The following is a 16,584-nucleotide window of genomic DNA, read 5'->3' as shown; positions in this document are numbered from 1 at the left end:
CTGTGTAAAGCGGTTTATAGCTAAAGTGGTAGTTTCCCAAAAGCATGGGCAAACTTGTTCCAAGTGCTGGGCTGCTGGGAAGACAAATAGAGAAATGAAGAGAGTCAGCTTGCCTTCATACCTTAAACAACCCACTTCACCAATTTTCCCTCCATTGAATTTAAGCTTTTAAAGTTGAATCTACTGGTTGTTTTATAGTCATGCAGATACAACCTCGTTCATAATTGGAAGAGATTACAGATGGCAGTTTATATCCTAAGTTTATTGGTGATTTTTACCAGAGTGGCTTATGGGGCATATTAATTCCAAATAGCTATTAAATCAAACAGAGGTTAAATGGAAATATACCAGAATATTAACAGGGCTGGTAAAAATTTGCATATTTTTCTGCTGTCAACTTTGCTGTATTTTCTAGATTTTTTGTATCGGGCATGTATTATTCTAATAACGGTGAAAAATGGTCATAGAAAACGCTTGTCAGAAAGGCACGTGAGAAGCAATAATGGTTTCCGAAGGACTGTAAGCTAGTGATTACAAGGGAACTAGAAATTATGTAGAGTGATTTGCTTTCTGCAAATAGGAGACTGTAAATGCTAATTCTAAGAGTCTGCTAATACACAGTTATAAATCCCATGTGATTTTCTGGGTAGGTGTTACAGTGGTTCAGCTCGCCACCATGCAGGGCTGTCTTTGTGTGGGTAAGATGCTGTCTGAAGGGAAACGTGCATCATTGGCATCGCCTTTATCCTAAACCCACAACATTTCCTTCGTGCTGCATCACATACAGTGGTGTTCCAAGAAAGGCCACCCACACCTCGTCATTTCTCCAGGGCCTCATCCAAAGGTGTGCATTGAAATCTTTTTGGCCCACCCTAGGCCCAAGGAATATAGATTTCCCTAGCATTCTCCAGGATATCACACATAGATGGTAGTGTGTTAACTACTACCCTTGATGCATTAAAGGGTAAATGCATTACAGCAGGAGGGATGAAAGACCAGAGTTCACCGAAAAGGCAGGCATGAGGATTCCACGTGTACGCTGATAAAAGCAGTCTGGGTACACTTCCAGGAGTGGTTTGGATTTTTGAGTTAGTGTCTTTGGTACTTTGTCCTGCTACCATGCCACTGTTCACCTGATCCTTGTGGCGGATGCAAGTTTGTACTTTATTTTCTCTACTAACTTTCTTGAGGGCAGGGAACGTGTCTTAGTCGCCTTTCTGTGATTAGATTGTAGAGTCAACCTTCAACAAACATTTGTGCTTCGAGTGAATGAACAAAATGAGGCAGAAAGGACAAGGAGGGCAAGGATTAAGAAGAAACTGTTCAGCCACTTATTCAACAAAGAATTATTAATCCTGTCATGGGCCTCGTACTTGGATATGTCTGGGAATACCACTATGAGAAAAACAGGCATTTGATTTAAAGCTTTCCCTGAGCTTATCACTTGCCAGGCTTATGGTGTGAGGGGCCTTGAGGTGGGGGGAGGGGTGGTCTGCCTCTGGGACCCCTCCTGCCTTTCCTTCTTCTGGGACCCAACCGCATTTCCTATGTTGGGTGGGGAGGAGGGAAAGGGGGAAGTTCAGTGTTTCTAATGTAACTGGTGCTGGGATCCCTTTGTCCTGGCGGTTGGCCCTTTTGGGTGGTACTGGTGAGATGCTCTAACTAGTCACCTTAGTGTTCTGTGAACCAAGCAGAAGAAGGGGTAAGGCTTCTTTCTGCCCTGACATCTCTCTGCAGTTGTCCTTTCCTTTGCTCTGGTAAGGGCAGAGCAAATCAACATGGTTGTTGTGTATCCACTTGGGGAATGAGGGGGTCAGTCTCCCCTTCTTGCAGGAGTGCCCAGTCTCTGTGATGAAGACTCCTCATTCCACCTCCTTCCCCCATGGCCATGATACACTCTGCACCAAGCCAAGAATTTGAAGACTCTGAGTTCCTTCCTTTATGCTCCTCCCAGTTTGGGAGCTGGAGGATAGAGATGTTGGGGGGAGGTAGTTGCTGGGAGCCGCCAGTTCTCCATCTCTTAGGAATCCCAGGATGGGGTGGGGGTATCACCCCTTTATTTGTAGCTCCCTTTAGAAATGCATCCTTTCTGGGGCGCCTGGGTGGCGCAGTCGGTTAAAGCGTCCGACTTCAGCCAGGTCACGATCTCGCGGTCCGGGAGTTCGAGCCCCGCGTCAGGCTCTGGGCTGATGGCTCAGAGCCTGGAGCCTGTTTCCGATTCTGTGTCTCCCTCTCTCTCTGCCCCTCCCCCGTTCATGCTCTGTCTCTCTCTGTCCCAAAAATAAATAAACGTTGAAAAAAAAAAATTAAAAAAAAAAAAAAAAAGAAAAAAAAAAAAAAAAGAAATGCATCCTTTCTGCTCCTGGCTTGGGAGGTTAAGACTGAAGGGGACTGAGCACTGTTTCTCATGGGCGCCTTAGTGAGAACTATTTCACTGGCATGATGGCCTTGAAGTCAGGTTGAAGCAGGTTGGGGCACTGTGTGAGGGGCGGGTGATGGAGTGGCAGCAGCAACTGTCTCAAGGAGTTAAGCAGTGGGGGTGCCTGGGTGGCTCGGTCATTTGAGCATCTCACTCGACTTCTGCTTGGGTCATGATCCCAGGGTTATGGGATCCAGTCCCCATGTTGGGCTCTGTGCTGAGCGTGGAGTCTGTTTGAGATTCTGTCTCTCTCCCCCTCTCAGTCTCCCTCTGCCCCTCCTCTGCTCATGCTCCCTCTGTGTGTGTGTGTGTGTGTGTGTGTGTGTGTGTGTGTGTGTCAAAAGAAAAAAAAAAGGAGTTAAGCTGTGAAGGAGAAGGAAGAAAGGCCAGGCAGCTGGTGGAGAGGGTGGTTTGAGTGGAGATTTTTTTCTTTTTAATTGGAAGGGCTCTTGTATTTAGTCACCAGAAGGTGTTAAGTGTCCTTTAGACTTAAAGAAAGTGGTTTCAGTTGGGTGGAGAGAAGCAGCGAGTGATTGCCCTGGGAGCTGGGAAGCAAAGGCAGGGAGTGGTGTCTTTGCGGCCCACAGAGCAATGGCATTTTCCTGTTACTCAGTCACTGCAGAGAACTGTAGGGTTGGAAGAGTGAGGCAGTGCTGCTTGAATCCTTCTCACCGTGTATTGGCTAAGAGAAGAAAATATATTCCCTTTGTAAAAGAGGAGGTGTTGGAGAAATTGGCATCGATTTTTTTTTAATTAACTGCATTTATTGGCTACAACAAGCTCTTAACATGTACTCTGGGTCATCGGGCTGTATTGAACACTTTGTGTTTGGCATAAGAGAAACTGCAGCCTCCCTGAAATTAATCAGCTGCATCTTTTATGTTGATGGAAGCAATGTCGACTTCTCTGGAATGACATAAATTTCCACAAAGCCAGGAGCCCTATCTGTAATCCCAGCCCAGGCAACTGCAAGGAGGGGCATGCTTCCCTTTAAGCTGTTGGGGTATTTCACTGAGCTGTGGGGCAGGAAGGAGCTGTCACGTTTAATGAAATGTGAGCATTTTTGGTATTGGTGTTTTATGACGACTGTGGGAAAATCGAGTGACCTCAGTCCTTCCAAATCTCACAGAAATCAAAGGAAAGACTTTCAGGAAACAGTAATCACAACTCACTTAAGAATAGCCCCAGAAGAAGGCTCTTGGTTGGGATTCTTAATGTAACTCTACAAAAGAAAAAGGAAAAAAAAAAAAAAGCCCAATCTGGGAAGAGAGATTATGGAAGAAAATAGCTCTGTTTCATTTTAAAGACCAGGGTAGCGTGTTTAAGTTTAGCTTAGTTTAGTTTTGGCAAGGAAGTAAAAATGATTAGTGATGTTGGGTTGGATTCTTGCTGACTGAGGCATTTTTCTCTCTTTTTTTAAGTTTATTGATTTGAGAGAGAGGTGGGAGTTGTGAGCAGGGGAGGGCAGAGAGTGGGGTGGGGGGCGGGGAGGGGAGAGGGAGAATCCTAAGCAGACTCCACATTAGCACAGAGCTCGAGGCCTGGCTCAGGCTCCATCTCAGGAAACGTGAGATCACCACCTGAGCCCAAATCAAGAGTCAGACACTTAGCTGACTGAGCCACCCAGGTGTCCCCAGGCATTTTTCCATTTCACCCAGAGTTGTAGGCAGCTGCACCCTTCTTACAAACGCACGCCGTAACTGCTTTGTACCTGCCCTCCTGCCCTTCTCTGAGTTCCTCACATTAGGGAATAGTTTTAAGTGCTACAGGATGTCATCCTGGCTTTTAAAAGAAGACCTGAAGCCACCCATCTTCTGTGATGTCTGAAAGATTAAATTTGTCTGTCTTTCCTTTTACAATTTTTGCATTGCCATTATTCTTATACATTTAAAAATTAGAAAAAATACTACCTGTACTTTCATCTTCTTTTCTGTATTATTTATACTCAGCTATATAATTCATTTCAAATAAGAATTTCTTTTTGTAAATAGCAAAATAAGTTTTCTTTACCACTATTTTCCATTTTTATTCTAAAGATCATGTGTGAGTACATCAGAGTCGCTACTTTTGTCCTAAGGATAGTGTCTTGATGTCCTGTCAGGACTAGCAGAAACGCAGTGTGGGCTCCTGCCACTGATACTTCTTCGGCAAATAGAAAACGTCACTGAGCCTCTGGTGTGGCCCTAAAGCTATTTGAGATCTCCAGAGTAGAAGAGAAATTCCTTTCTGTGAGTAAACAGATTCTGCTTTTAGAATGGTGTTCAATATAGTGTAGATTTAATCCTACAGAGATGCTAATGTTTGTATGAAACAGTGTATGCCCCTGTGAAGCGTTTTGCTCTGGTGAGAGAGAAGGTAGAATGGGAGAACTGTTCACTTCTTGTGGTGCCTTTTGTTCCTCTGGAGGGGGATCCTGAGATTCCAGCACAGTCTGGAGTCTTTGAATTGCCAGAGGGCAGCGAATTGCAGTAATGTGTGAATTAATGGCTCACTGAATTCTGAAAGGCACAAAGCTGCTTTTGGCTTTCTCTGGGTGACACCCTATACCCGACCCATTCATAAAACTAGCTCTAGCGCAGAATAGAAGGGTTGTTTGGGCTAAAAAATGTTGGTGTTTTGAGCTTCATGAATCACAGGGCAGTTTTTTAACCTCCTTTATTTCGAGCACCGCAAAGTCTACCACCACATTTGCCGTAGTCAATTGTAGCATTCATGGTGTTGACAAAGAAGTCTGCTCACCATCATTTGAAATATGTCTTGGATTCTGTGATGTGTGAAATGTTCAAAAGAGTCTGCCTTTAAGAAGGCAAGCAGTCAAATGAAGGATTAATTTGGGCTAAAGACTCCTCCCGAGAAGAAGGAAGAGAGCTGGGGATAAGCCTCCCTCTTTCCTTAGGATAGTTGATCCCCGTTTAGGCTCTAAGCTGCTCTGGAAACAGAGGTTAAGGAGAGGAAGGTAGGCATTTGGCCCTGGAAGTAAGAACCAGATGGTAATAGGAAGATAATTAGCATCTGTATTCAGTCTAGGAGTTTAGAAACACTAAAATGCATACGTGAAACATCTAAAGATATATATATATATATATATATATGTGTGTGTGTGTGTGTATATATACACACACACATATGTATATGTGTATACATATATGTGTATATATACACACACACAAGATGCGTATATATGCATATATATACAGGCGTTTTGTCTCTGAGTTATTGTATGTGTGTGTAGATATTTTTGTACATAAATATAAAAGAAAGATAAAACTGTTATGCATATATTCTAAACACACACATAAGATAATTCAGAGGCAAAATACCTGATTTGTTACATAGGATTTTAGATGTTTTTAAATTAATTTTTTTATTTTTTAGGGGTGCCTGGGTGGCTCAGTCAGTTAAGCCTCTGACTCTTGGTTTTGGCTCAAGTCATGATCTCGTGGTTCATGGGTTTGAGCCCCATATCGGGCTCCACAGCTGGCAGCATGGAGCCTGCTTTGGATTCTCTCCCTCCCTCTCTGCCCCTCCCCGACTCATGCTTTCTCTCTCTCTCTCTCTCTCTCTCTCTCTCTCAAAATAAATAAACTTAAAAAAAATTTATTTTTTATTTTATGTATTTTTTTTAAATTTTTTTAACCTTTATTTATTTTTTTGAGACCGAGAGAGACAGAGCATGAACGGGGGAGGGTCAGAGAGAGAGAGGGAGACACAGAATCCAAAACGGGCTCCAGGCTCCGAGCTGTCGGCACAGAGCCCGACACGGGGCTCAAACTCACAGACTGTGAGATCACGACCTGAGCCGAAGTCGGACGCTCAACCGACTGAGCCACCCAGGTGCCCCTATTTTTATTTTTTTGAAAGAGAGAGGGAGAGAGAGTGTGTGCAGAGGGGCAAAGGAAGTGAGAGAGAATCCTAAGCACGCTCCATGCAGATCCTGGTGCTGGGCTTGATCACACGTCCCTGGGATCATGACCTGAGCCAAAGTCGAGAATTGATCTGACTGAGCCACCCAGGTGCCCCTAGGATTTTGGAGTTTTAATTTTATAAATATAATGTGGAAGTCAACTTTCGTTTGTCCAAGGAAATAAATTTTAATAGTGGCATGAAAAGCAAATGTGCTGATTAAGAGCTGCTCCCACCTGAGGTGAGCCTAAACTCTGCGTCTTTGCAGTCCTAATTAGGCCCTGCTGATTTTCTCTTTGTGGCAACTGGAAGGGAGAAATGGCACCTGGGGGAGCCACCAAGTGTCTTTTGTCCCTGCCTGCTGCAAGCTCATCTTCTCTGAAGCGACTGCAGTAGCACAGCATTCTTTTTAAACCTTTCCTTCATTCCACTTGTGGTTTATGAAAACCAGCAGCTAATGATCTGTGTGGTGTTCCGGTAACAAAGTGTTTTAAATAAAAAGTGAAGAAAGCCAGAGTCCAAAGCAGGCCCGACAGAGGCAGTTAATGAAAATGCAGGCAGGGTGCTGAAGAGAAGCTATCCTGCTTCCATGGGGCTTCCCCCTCCCCCCTTTACCAGGCTGTCCCCACCCCCTTCCACGAGACTGTCCCCTCTTCCATGGCGCTGCCCTGCTTCCGCCATCGTTCCTTTGCTCAGTTTCCCAATCCTGTTGAGTCTGTCTCCTTCACATCTTCCCCCTCACCCTTTCCTTCCTGTTTCTGGAGAAAGGATACGCACTTTTGTCTGAAACTCAGGCTTCTTACCTCCTACAGGTGTGGTGAGGTGGGATAATCCATGCTAATCACTTGGCTCTGTGCCTGGAAACACTGAGGACTCAGTAAGGGCCAGTTCTGTCCTTCTCCTCCCACCCCCTTACCTCTGGAATCAGAGTAGCAGGTTTGAGTTCTGGCCTTTCTCCTTCCGCCAGTGTGACTTTAGGTAGCTCATTAACCCTTTCTGAGCCACTGGTTGCTCTTCTGTAAATTGCCTACTTACCTGATGCTGTCACTCACTTCTCAGAACCAGTCGGTACTTCTCTTCCCTTCAGTCAAAATCAGACCATACCCTCATGTCCTGGGCCACCACAGTTGGTCTTCAGGCCGCCTTTCCACCTCATCTCACCATTATTTCCCTTTGCGCAGTGGCCAAATGGAACCAAATGCGGCTTTCTGTCCCTCCCAAATTTCCTGGCTTCTTTCCTTTGCTCATGTGTTTCCTATGCCTGATTCGCCCATCCCTCCTCCACATCCAAATCCTGCCCCATCTCAAGTCCATCTCAATGCTGCCTCCTCCAAGCAGCCTTCCTCTTTCTCCCTTGATAGCACTACCTCCCAAGCTTCCAAGACCATGGGATTCTGCCAGAATATTTTAGATGGGGCAAGGTGGCAGGAATCAGTACCATTACCACTCGCTCCAGGTGACCCGTATGCTCAGGGAAGTTTGGAGCCTATAGCTTGCGCATCTCAAACATTCCTCCTCAACAGTGAGCTTTTTGAGAGCAGGGTCTGGTTCGTGAATACATTTCCAATAATACCCCATAGTGTCTAATGTACAGAGGGCCCTTTGAGAGGTCCAAACTTCTTGTGAAATCAGTAAGTCCTGGAGAATGTAATGCATAGTGTGGTGATTACAGCTGATAATACTGAATTGCAAATCTGAAAGTTGCTAAGAAAGTAGATCTTAAAAGTTCTCATTACACACACAAATTCGTAACCACACGAGATGATGGTTGTTAACTAGACTTACCCTGGTGATCACTTTGCAACATACACATATTGGGCCTTTTATGCTGTGTACCTGAAATTTAATAGGATGTTTGTTAAAAGATACACTGAGGCGTGTGTAAAGTTTGAAGAGTTTATTTGAGCAAAAAGGAACCAAAACAGGGCAGTAAGCAAATTTAGCCAGAGAGAAAGGAGCCCTGAGGAGCTGTATATAATGAAAGACTTGCATAGCCAGGAGAGAGTGGGAACAAAGCAAAAACTAGGCGAAAAACTGGATTGGTTTTTGCAGGGTTACTTTGCTTACTTTGCTAAAGGGAATGACTGTGGTCTGTGGGTCACATTACCTAACCTGTGCTGATGTAGTGATTCCTGACTGACTGGTTTAAGATTCCATTTCTGGGAGAGTGGAAACTGCAGTTAAGTCTCCGTTTGATTAAGTCTCGATGTGGGGCTTAGCATTAGCAACTCCATTTTGGGTCTGTTGTCTTGTTTTTAACATGTTATATGTCAATTATATCTCATTTTTTAAAAATGTAATGCTTTTTCCATTAAAACAAAAAGGAAAGCAACAGATTAAGTTCATTTCCTTCATGACAGAGCTGAAACCCAGTGTTCCCAGTCTGAGTAACCCAAGGACACAGAGTGTAGGGTAGGGGGGCTGCCTGAACGTCTGGCACCATTAATTTTTTTTTTAATGTTTGAATGAATAAATTTTAACTCTTAAAAATGTAACGGACTTATTGGTAACCATCTCCTTATCTTTTCACATAATCCATTTCTGTAACCAGTAAGTGGTCCTAGTAGTCTTCCAGGAGCTGGGGGAAAGGCAGTGATAGGTGGACAATGTCCTGCCGTCAGTTGGCTTGCATTGCAGTGGGTGGAGACAGAATACACAAGCAAACAAGTCAGTGGGCACAGTGACTCCCATGAGGCGATGGGAGGGCACGGGCTGAGAGCCATTTGTGACCGCACGGGAAAGATAGGAAAGGCTTCTCTGAGGCACCTGGGGACACTGAGCAGAGATGTGAGTGAGGAGGAGGAGGCAGCCAGAGCAGGGTCTGGGCTAGGCTGTTCCAGGCAGGGAGCAGGGCAGGCGCCGAGGCCCTGAGATGAAGAGGAGGCCCGTGAGGAATAGAAGGGAAGGAAGCTGTGGGGCTTGCAGGGTCGTGGAGCAAGGAATCCACAGAAGTCTGGAGGCAGAGGCCACTGCCAGACTGTGGAGAGGATTGGGTTCCCTTTTAAAGCCCACTGGAAGGTTGTAAGTAGGGGAGTAACATGATTTGATTTATATTTTTCAAAACTCACTGCGACAGGCTGAGCTGGCAAGTTAGTGAAATTGGGATTCTTAAACCTCAGCCATTGCCATGCTGCTCCACCCCAAGCTGGAGCTCGGTGACCCAGGCCTGTCCTTGCTCCCCAGGGAAGGTTCTCTGACAACCAGCTGCTGTGAGAGCTGCTCTGCTGAGGAACAATAGCCCCAAACTACCCTTCTATTTCCCTCTGCTTGTGTTTGCTTGGTATATTGTAAAAGGTATGGTTGTGCACATGGGCATTAACTTGGAGGCAATGAAACCATGGTGGAATGTGGCAGTAGGCCCTCTCTAGAAGCATGGGCAGCTGGAGAGAGTGGGGTTGGCTCCAGGAGGTTCACTCGGAATGGAGGTTTGCAGCCTTCCCCTGGTGAGAAGTAACCATCTTGTCTTGGGAGCTCCCTACAAGCCCAGCCTCTCGCTCTTCCCTGGAACTTTATCTGCAGGGTCTCCGAAGGCCCGTTCTCAGCCCTCAGCGCTCCTCTCCCAGTGCCTCTCTTCTTGGATGTCAGCCACTGTTAGGACAGGAGGCCTCCTACATCCAGAACGCTGGCTCCCCCCTGGGGCTGCCTGGAGCAGAGTCCCATCTGGTTTGCTCCTGAAAGGCCTCACATAAGGCATTGGTGTTTTCTCCCCTTTCTTGTCAAAAACCACGCCCCCTCCCCCCGGCTTCACCCATCATGGTCACAGTCCAAGACAGCTTTTCTTATTTATTCTCCAGACTGAAACACTTGGAGTGGCTTGTGGTCCTTTCCTTTCTTTGTAGAATCTGGGGGTTGGAATGGCCTTGATGATTATGCTCCACATTACAGTCATTTTCAGCTCTTAGAAGATTTCTTAGATCTACTTTGCTTCTGTCTTACTGCCACTTTTAAGGAAGAAGTTTTTAGAATTCTTCATCTTCACGGCTGTGCTATATTAGGTTTGTTAATTAGAAAACCCAGATTAAAAAAAACTAAAAGAAACCCTTCATGTTCTTGAGAGTTGAATTGCAGAATTCACTTCCTACCATACATAGCTTCTATCAATACAGATGTTCCAGGGAATAAATGTATCTTTTAAAAAAATCAAGAAGAGCCACTGGTGAATTAATTGAGAAAATTTGCAATGTAGAGACATTATTTTAAGTGTAAAAAGCTCTGAGTCGGGGATGCTGCTGAGCAAGACAGGCTGTGAGATCCACGCGGTCTGAGCTAGTGCCGATGGGTTATTTACTTGACAGGACATTTGTTAAGTAATGATGGTGGTGCTGCCTCTTTTTCGAATTCTTTTTCTAGTTCCTGGGATCATTCTGCCCTATGGGGTTTCCATGCCAGATGGAAGCCAGAAATTTGCTTTCCTGCGGTGTGGGAAGGGTCTCAGATTCCCCCTTCCCTCTATTTTAGACTCCGATGAGAACAGGTACGTGCAGGTAGGACCTGGAATGCATGCTGGTGAGCCTGGCGGCAGTGCCTTCCAGCTTTGAGAGGCAGAGGTCCGGGTTTGGGGCCTCTCACCCAGCACTGGTGATTGGGAGCCTCTCCCCTGAGCCAAGTGGCAGGCACGGTAGGGTCCCCGTCACTACTCCAGCAGTGGTAGTGTGATTTGTCCTGACTGCATAGCCTCCAAGCCTGGCTTTGAGACCCTCTCTCAGAGACTGTGCAAATTGCTGATCCTTCTTTAATAAATCCCTTTCATATTAAAACTAATCGGAGTAGGTTCTGTAATTTGCAATGAAAATATCTGATGGGGTTACTTACCCAATGAAATTTGGTATGTCTAGTGGAGCGGAGACAGTGTGTGATCTTTACTTGGCTTTGCCCATGAGCTGCTTCAGTTCCACACGCCAGAGTCAGAACTGCAGCTATTTTTACATCAGAACAGAAGCAGTCCGCGAAGTGGCAAGGACACTGGATCAGATGCAGAGGACCACGGCAATAGTCTGCCTTTCTGCTCTCTTGCTGTAATGACTTCATGCAAGTGTCTTCTCCTGTTTGGACCTCAGCTTCCTTATTTGTGAAATGAGAGAATTATACCCGATAAACTCCAAGGTCCCTTCCAATCTCAGCAGTCTTTGATAAGCAGCTTTGGTGTGTTTAATACTAGAGGGCCACTTGTGTTGTCCAGATTTACAATATAGTAGCTACTAGCTATATTATTTATTATAAATAAAATATAAATGATTAAAAGTCAACACAACTGTAAGTTCAGTTCCTTAGTGGCACTAGCTACATTTTAAGTGCTTAATAGCCATGAGTAGCTACTGGCTACCTTATTGGACAGTGCAGAGCAGAGATAGAACATTTCTGTCATCACCGAACATTCTCTGGCCTAACACTGGTCTACATGATAATGCCATTTGTCTACTTCCCTTGTAGAGATGCTGGGTGTTCTGTTGTATTTCTGCCCGCCCAGTTGAATGATAAGCTTCTACCTTATTAGCCATTCAGCTTGCCTCCAATGGGACTCCTTATTTACCTCCCCTCATGTCCCAACCCTACTCTTCTCCCTCCCCCAGCCACCCCCCCCTCCAACCCCCCCATCAACCAGAGTAGAAGCCCTGGGGATATTCTGGAAATGTCCTACTTCCTCACGCCCCATATCCATTTTGGTTCCTAAATTCTGTTAGTTCCTCCTATAGATATTAACTGCACATGCTCATACACCATAACTGAAACCCACTTCATCTTTCACTTGCCTTCTATTGTGAACCTCACCTTTATTTTCTTCTTTCCAGTCAGTCCCCTCGGGCCCAAGGGCATTGAATCAAAATAGCTTAGAAACAAAAATCAGTTTTAATTAGCCCCCTCCTCCCTCAAGCATCTGTTCAAGGGCTTTTTCTAAGACCTCACAGCCCTGTGAGCATTCTCTTTAAATTTCTTTTTGTTCCCTGAGCAAGACTTGCTAGTTCATTTTCTTCTTTCTGTGCACGCCGGTCCCCTCTTTCTGCAGAGGCCTTCTTGGCAGCTGGTTTGGAGGACACCTCTTTTGCTAAGCCCTGCTGACTTCCCTGGAAGAGCTAGATGCCCCCATGGGCGCGCTCTGTCTTGCTGACCACAGTCAGTGGCTTGGGGTCCGGGCTCAGGCGGCCTGGGTTTGAGAGCTGGTTGCATCACTGTTGACTCCATGAGCAACTAGGCAGCTCTGTGCTTGACTTTTCACATCAGTAAGTGGGTATTAATAGCGATACCTACTTAACGGGTTTTTGGTTTTTTGAGGATTAAATGGCATAATATGCATCAAGTGCTTAAATGGCGTTCAGCGGAGTGAACACTTGGTAATTGTTAGTTGTCGTCATCGCCATCATCATTGTCATCATACTTGCCACCTCTGAAGGCCAGAACTGGGAGCTTGGTTTCTTCTGCATTTTCCTTTGAGCACCTGGCAACGGGTGGTTGTGCCCATAGGTTAGAGATGGCTGTAGGCCAAATCCAAGCCAGCTCTGGCACTTACTAGTTATATGGCTTTACCAGCAAGTTTTTTAATATTACTGCTTCAGTTTCCCCTTTGTGAAATGTTGCCTTAGGAAGACAGTCAGATACTTCAAAATTTTGGGTTAAACCAAGCAAATAAGTAAGTGCCAACTGGGTGAGATCAATCATTCTAAATGTATGGATCCATTCACTTATTTATCAGTCTTGGTACCCACTCTCCCCTACTCAGTACTTGAAACACAGTAGTTAGCAAAAGGAACATAGTTCCTACACTCATGGAGCTTAGGGTTTAGGAGCAGAGAAGTGTTTGTCAAAGAGCATATGCGTGTCTGGAAAGGTACAGCAGCCAGTAGTGCCAAAAAGGAGAGACACATGGTCCTACGGGTGTGTGTCACAAAGCACCTGATTTAGGTGGGATCAGGCTGGGGGAGAGCCCGCCATGGGGAAGGTTCCCCTAGGAAGCAATGCTTGGGGTCAAGGGTGGGGGGAAAAACATACCCAAAGCTGGGGTGGAGGGTCAGGGTGTATTCCACGAGAAAGAAAAGAAAGAAGGTCCTTGTGGTTGGAACACGGAGTGAGGCTGGGAAGTTGTCCTGGGCCAGGCCGTGCAAGGCTTTCCATGCCATTTGGAAGGTCAAAGTCAGGCCAAGATTCTAAGCAGTAACTCGGAAATGAGAGACTAGGAAGTTTGCTGGGAAAGTGTAGCTGTAGTCAAAACGGACATATGCACGCGTATCCTAGCATGTCGAAAGTCCTCACTTGGACGATGGCATTGGCCTACTGAAGAAGAAAGCTTCAATAGAAAATGTATAGTACAGCCTGTTAATTAATATACTAGAGTAGAGGATCCTTCGTGAGGAATATCATCACCAGTGCTAATAATACCAACATTTGCAGTGATGTACACTTTCGTATTAATTAGAGCAGATTCATTTGCATCCACACAGCTCAGCCCAATGAGAAGAAAGAGTGTGTGACAGTATCCTTGGTGAGCTGGGAATTGGGTATACCCTGCAGTCTGTGGGAATAAGGAGTTGCTGGGATACCAGAGAATAGGTATGATGCTGTGAGTCCATGTAGTGAGTTACTTCTCCATCATTTGTTTCGGAGGATTGTCAAAATCCCAGTGTGCTCATGGGAATGTTATGCCTTCAAACATTGCTTATTAAGAAATGCAGCCTGGGAATCGTGGGGTTGGTTCCAAATATTGGTCAACATTTATGACCCAGTTGTGTTGCAGTGAGGGTGCATGCTGTGTAGCTGGTGTTCATTAGACACAACACTAAAGCAAGCAGGCTGTGAGGAATAGGGTCACCTTGCTGTGGGGCAGGAGCTTAGTAAGGCACCAGCCTAGTACCAGGAGGTCAGTATATGCGAAGAGTTGTGTTAAGATTTCCTTCCTGAGGGTCATGGACCCTCTATACTCTGGCTATTCAGTATCTTTGGAACACAGTCTCGCTTTTGGAGAATTTCTGGCCATAGGAAATCTACCTCCTCTAAGCACAAGTCAAAAGTCACTTTCTGGGTCTCCCTTGTATCTCGGGTCAGAATGTATCCCAGGCCGTCACTCAGATGTATCAGAGTGGTAACTTTGATTTAGAACAGACCCCAAGAAAGGTCCCACAGAAGTGTTTCTGGTAAGGGTGGTGGAGAGAAGTGCAGCTTCCAGATCAGCCTAGACGGGCTGATCTCACGTCTGTGGTAACAGCCACAGCACCGCTGGCATCTGCAGAGCAGTCTGGTTCCCCGATCATCTCCGAGCCTGACCTGATCTGCTGGCCCACCCAGATATTCTGTGACCTAATGTCCTTTAAGACATTCCTTTTGTGCTTAAATTAGCTAGAGTGGATTCTGTTGATTGCAATGAAAAACTCTATCACACTATGTAAATGAGCGTGGTCAAGGCCGTAAGTAGGTCTCTTCTCACAGAACTCAGTGCTGAAGAGGGACCACAGGAATCTCAAGGTCATTGGGTAGAGTTTAATTCTTTTAAGTATTGATATCAATTCAAGTGTTTCCACCAAAATGTGAGGCAACTTGAAAAACTTCAGGTTATATAAAATTGCACACACAAAAACAATAAGATTTATGGAAAAAATAGAGTTGGATAGATCATTCAAAACCTACACAACTCTGTCCAGGACACTGAGAAACAGTAACAATCCTAATAAAAGTATTAGCACAACTGGGAAGTGTCACCCTGAATTCCTAGGAAATAGTCTAGTGTCAGCCTTTATGGTGGAAGGGGCCCTAGGGAGGGGCCCAGGCTGCTGGGCTCTGAAGACAAGGGCAGGGGGAGGTGGGGGGAAGTACTCGCCAGCTTTGCACGGCTTGAGCCGTGACTGAGATGGGTGGCTCTGGGTCCCTGTTTTGTGGTGTTGTTCTACCCAGGGTCGTGGAGAAGTGTGCCCAAGGTGCCTCTAAGAGCATGTGGTTCAGCTGGGCCAGTGGGAGCCAGGGACGGGATGAGTGGGTATCTGGACAGTAATGTAGGGCAGCTCTGCCAGTGAGCCTTGTGTTTGGATGCTTTTACTTGGGGGCTAAGAAAAAATACATAAAATCCAACCCAACTTCTGTTTTATATGGATATTGTCCTCCTATTTGCCAATTCCATAGGAACTACGGTATTTAAAGAAGTGTGTTATTGTCGACCAGACTGTATTTATTTCAGGTGTTCTTTAAACCTGAAAGGGTGGAGGACCCTTGGCCTCTAGGTAAAGGGACAGTGGGAAGAGGATTCCTGGCATGGGCTAAGAGGAGGAGCCCTGTTGGAAGAGTAGACTGTCATCACGGGAGGCTGCAGAGAGGTGGGAGAGCAGAGCAGTTAGAAGCACAGGCTGTGGCCTAGACCACCTGGATTTGAATTCCTACCCTGTTGCGTAGTAGGTCTGAGCCTTGATTTTATCATTTGTGAAGTGGAGACAATAATGATGCTATCTTACATTTGTTAATGCGTGTAAAACGCATGTACAACACTTAGCTCCCCAAGTGAGGACTGTTGTTGTCGACTTCTCATCCGTTTGTCTACAATACCATATGCTTCAAGGACAAGGAGAAAGAACTCACGGGAAGTACCTCTCATGGGGTCTAACAGGTGCTCGGAACATCTTTGTTGATGGGAACTATCCACAGGGACCACAACCAACACTCTTTCCTTTCCTCCTCCTAAGGCAGCGTGGAAACTGCTTAGTGGCCGAGGTGGGGTGATCTTTATTGAGAGGACAGATTCAGAAGCACATTCTGGCCTGGCAGGCTGTGAATCCTGGGTGCTTTGGAGTCATGTGAGATCCCACTGGAAGGTCAGGTCTTCGAAACAGATCCTGAAGAGAAAGGAAGAACAGCTTGCTGCCAGCCTGCTTTCAGTTGCGACCAGGCCATTTAAAATAAAAACACTTCAGAATCTGAAAGCCCACAGCATCTGTTTCTAATTGAAAGGTTATTTGCAGACAATATGTTTTTCATAGAGTGGCATGTGTAAGTGTTTATTAATACACTGAGTCTATTGCAGTGAAATCCATTTTGTCAATGGAAATAGATAATTATTTTTGAACCTTTTAATCACTTTTAAGCAAAATAATGAACTAGAAAGCATTTAGCGGAGAATGTGCATCTGATTACCCAAGCAAATTATTCAGCTGGGATGAGATGCAAATATATATCATCTCCTTCTGCTCTACTGGAGGGTGGTTCCTCATTTTCTCTCTTGGTTCTGTGATATCTTTACTCTCATCTGGTACTTCAGACACCCATGATTCTAGTCCTAGATTTTTCATTTA

At 45.4% G+C, this 16,584-nt stretch overlaps 1 protein-coding gene across 2 annotated transcripts in view; it reads left to right on the top strand.

The window, feature by feature from the left end:
- HHAT (hedgehog acyltransferase) overlaps positions 1 to 16,584 on the top strand; it is a 306,476-nt gene that overhangs the window by 165,911 nt on the left and 123,981 nt on the right. The window lies entirely within an intron of this gene.

Source organism: Prionailurus bengalensis, chromosome E4, assembly GCF_016509475.1.
Source record: "Prionailurus bengalensis isolate Pbe53 chromosome E4, Fcat_Pben_1.1_paternal_pri, whole genome shotgun sequence".
NCBI lineage: Eukaryota > Metazoa > Chordata > Mammalia > Carnivora > Felidae > Prionailurus > Prionailurus bengalensis.
Note: the sequence above shows the minus strand (reverse complement) of the source record. Positions and strands in the feature narration are given on the sequence as shown.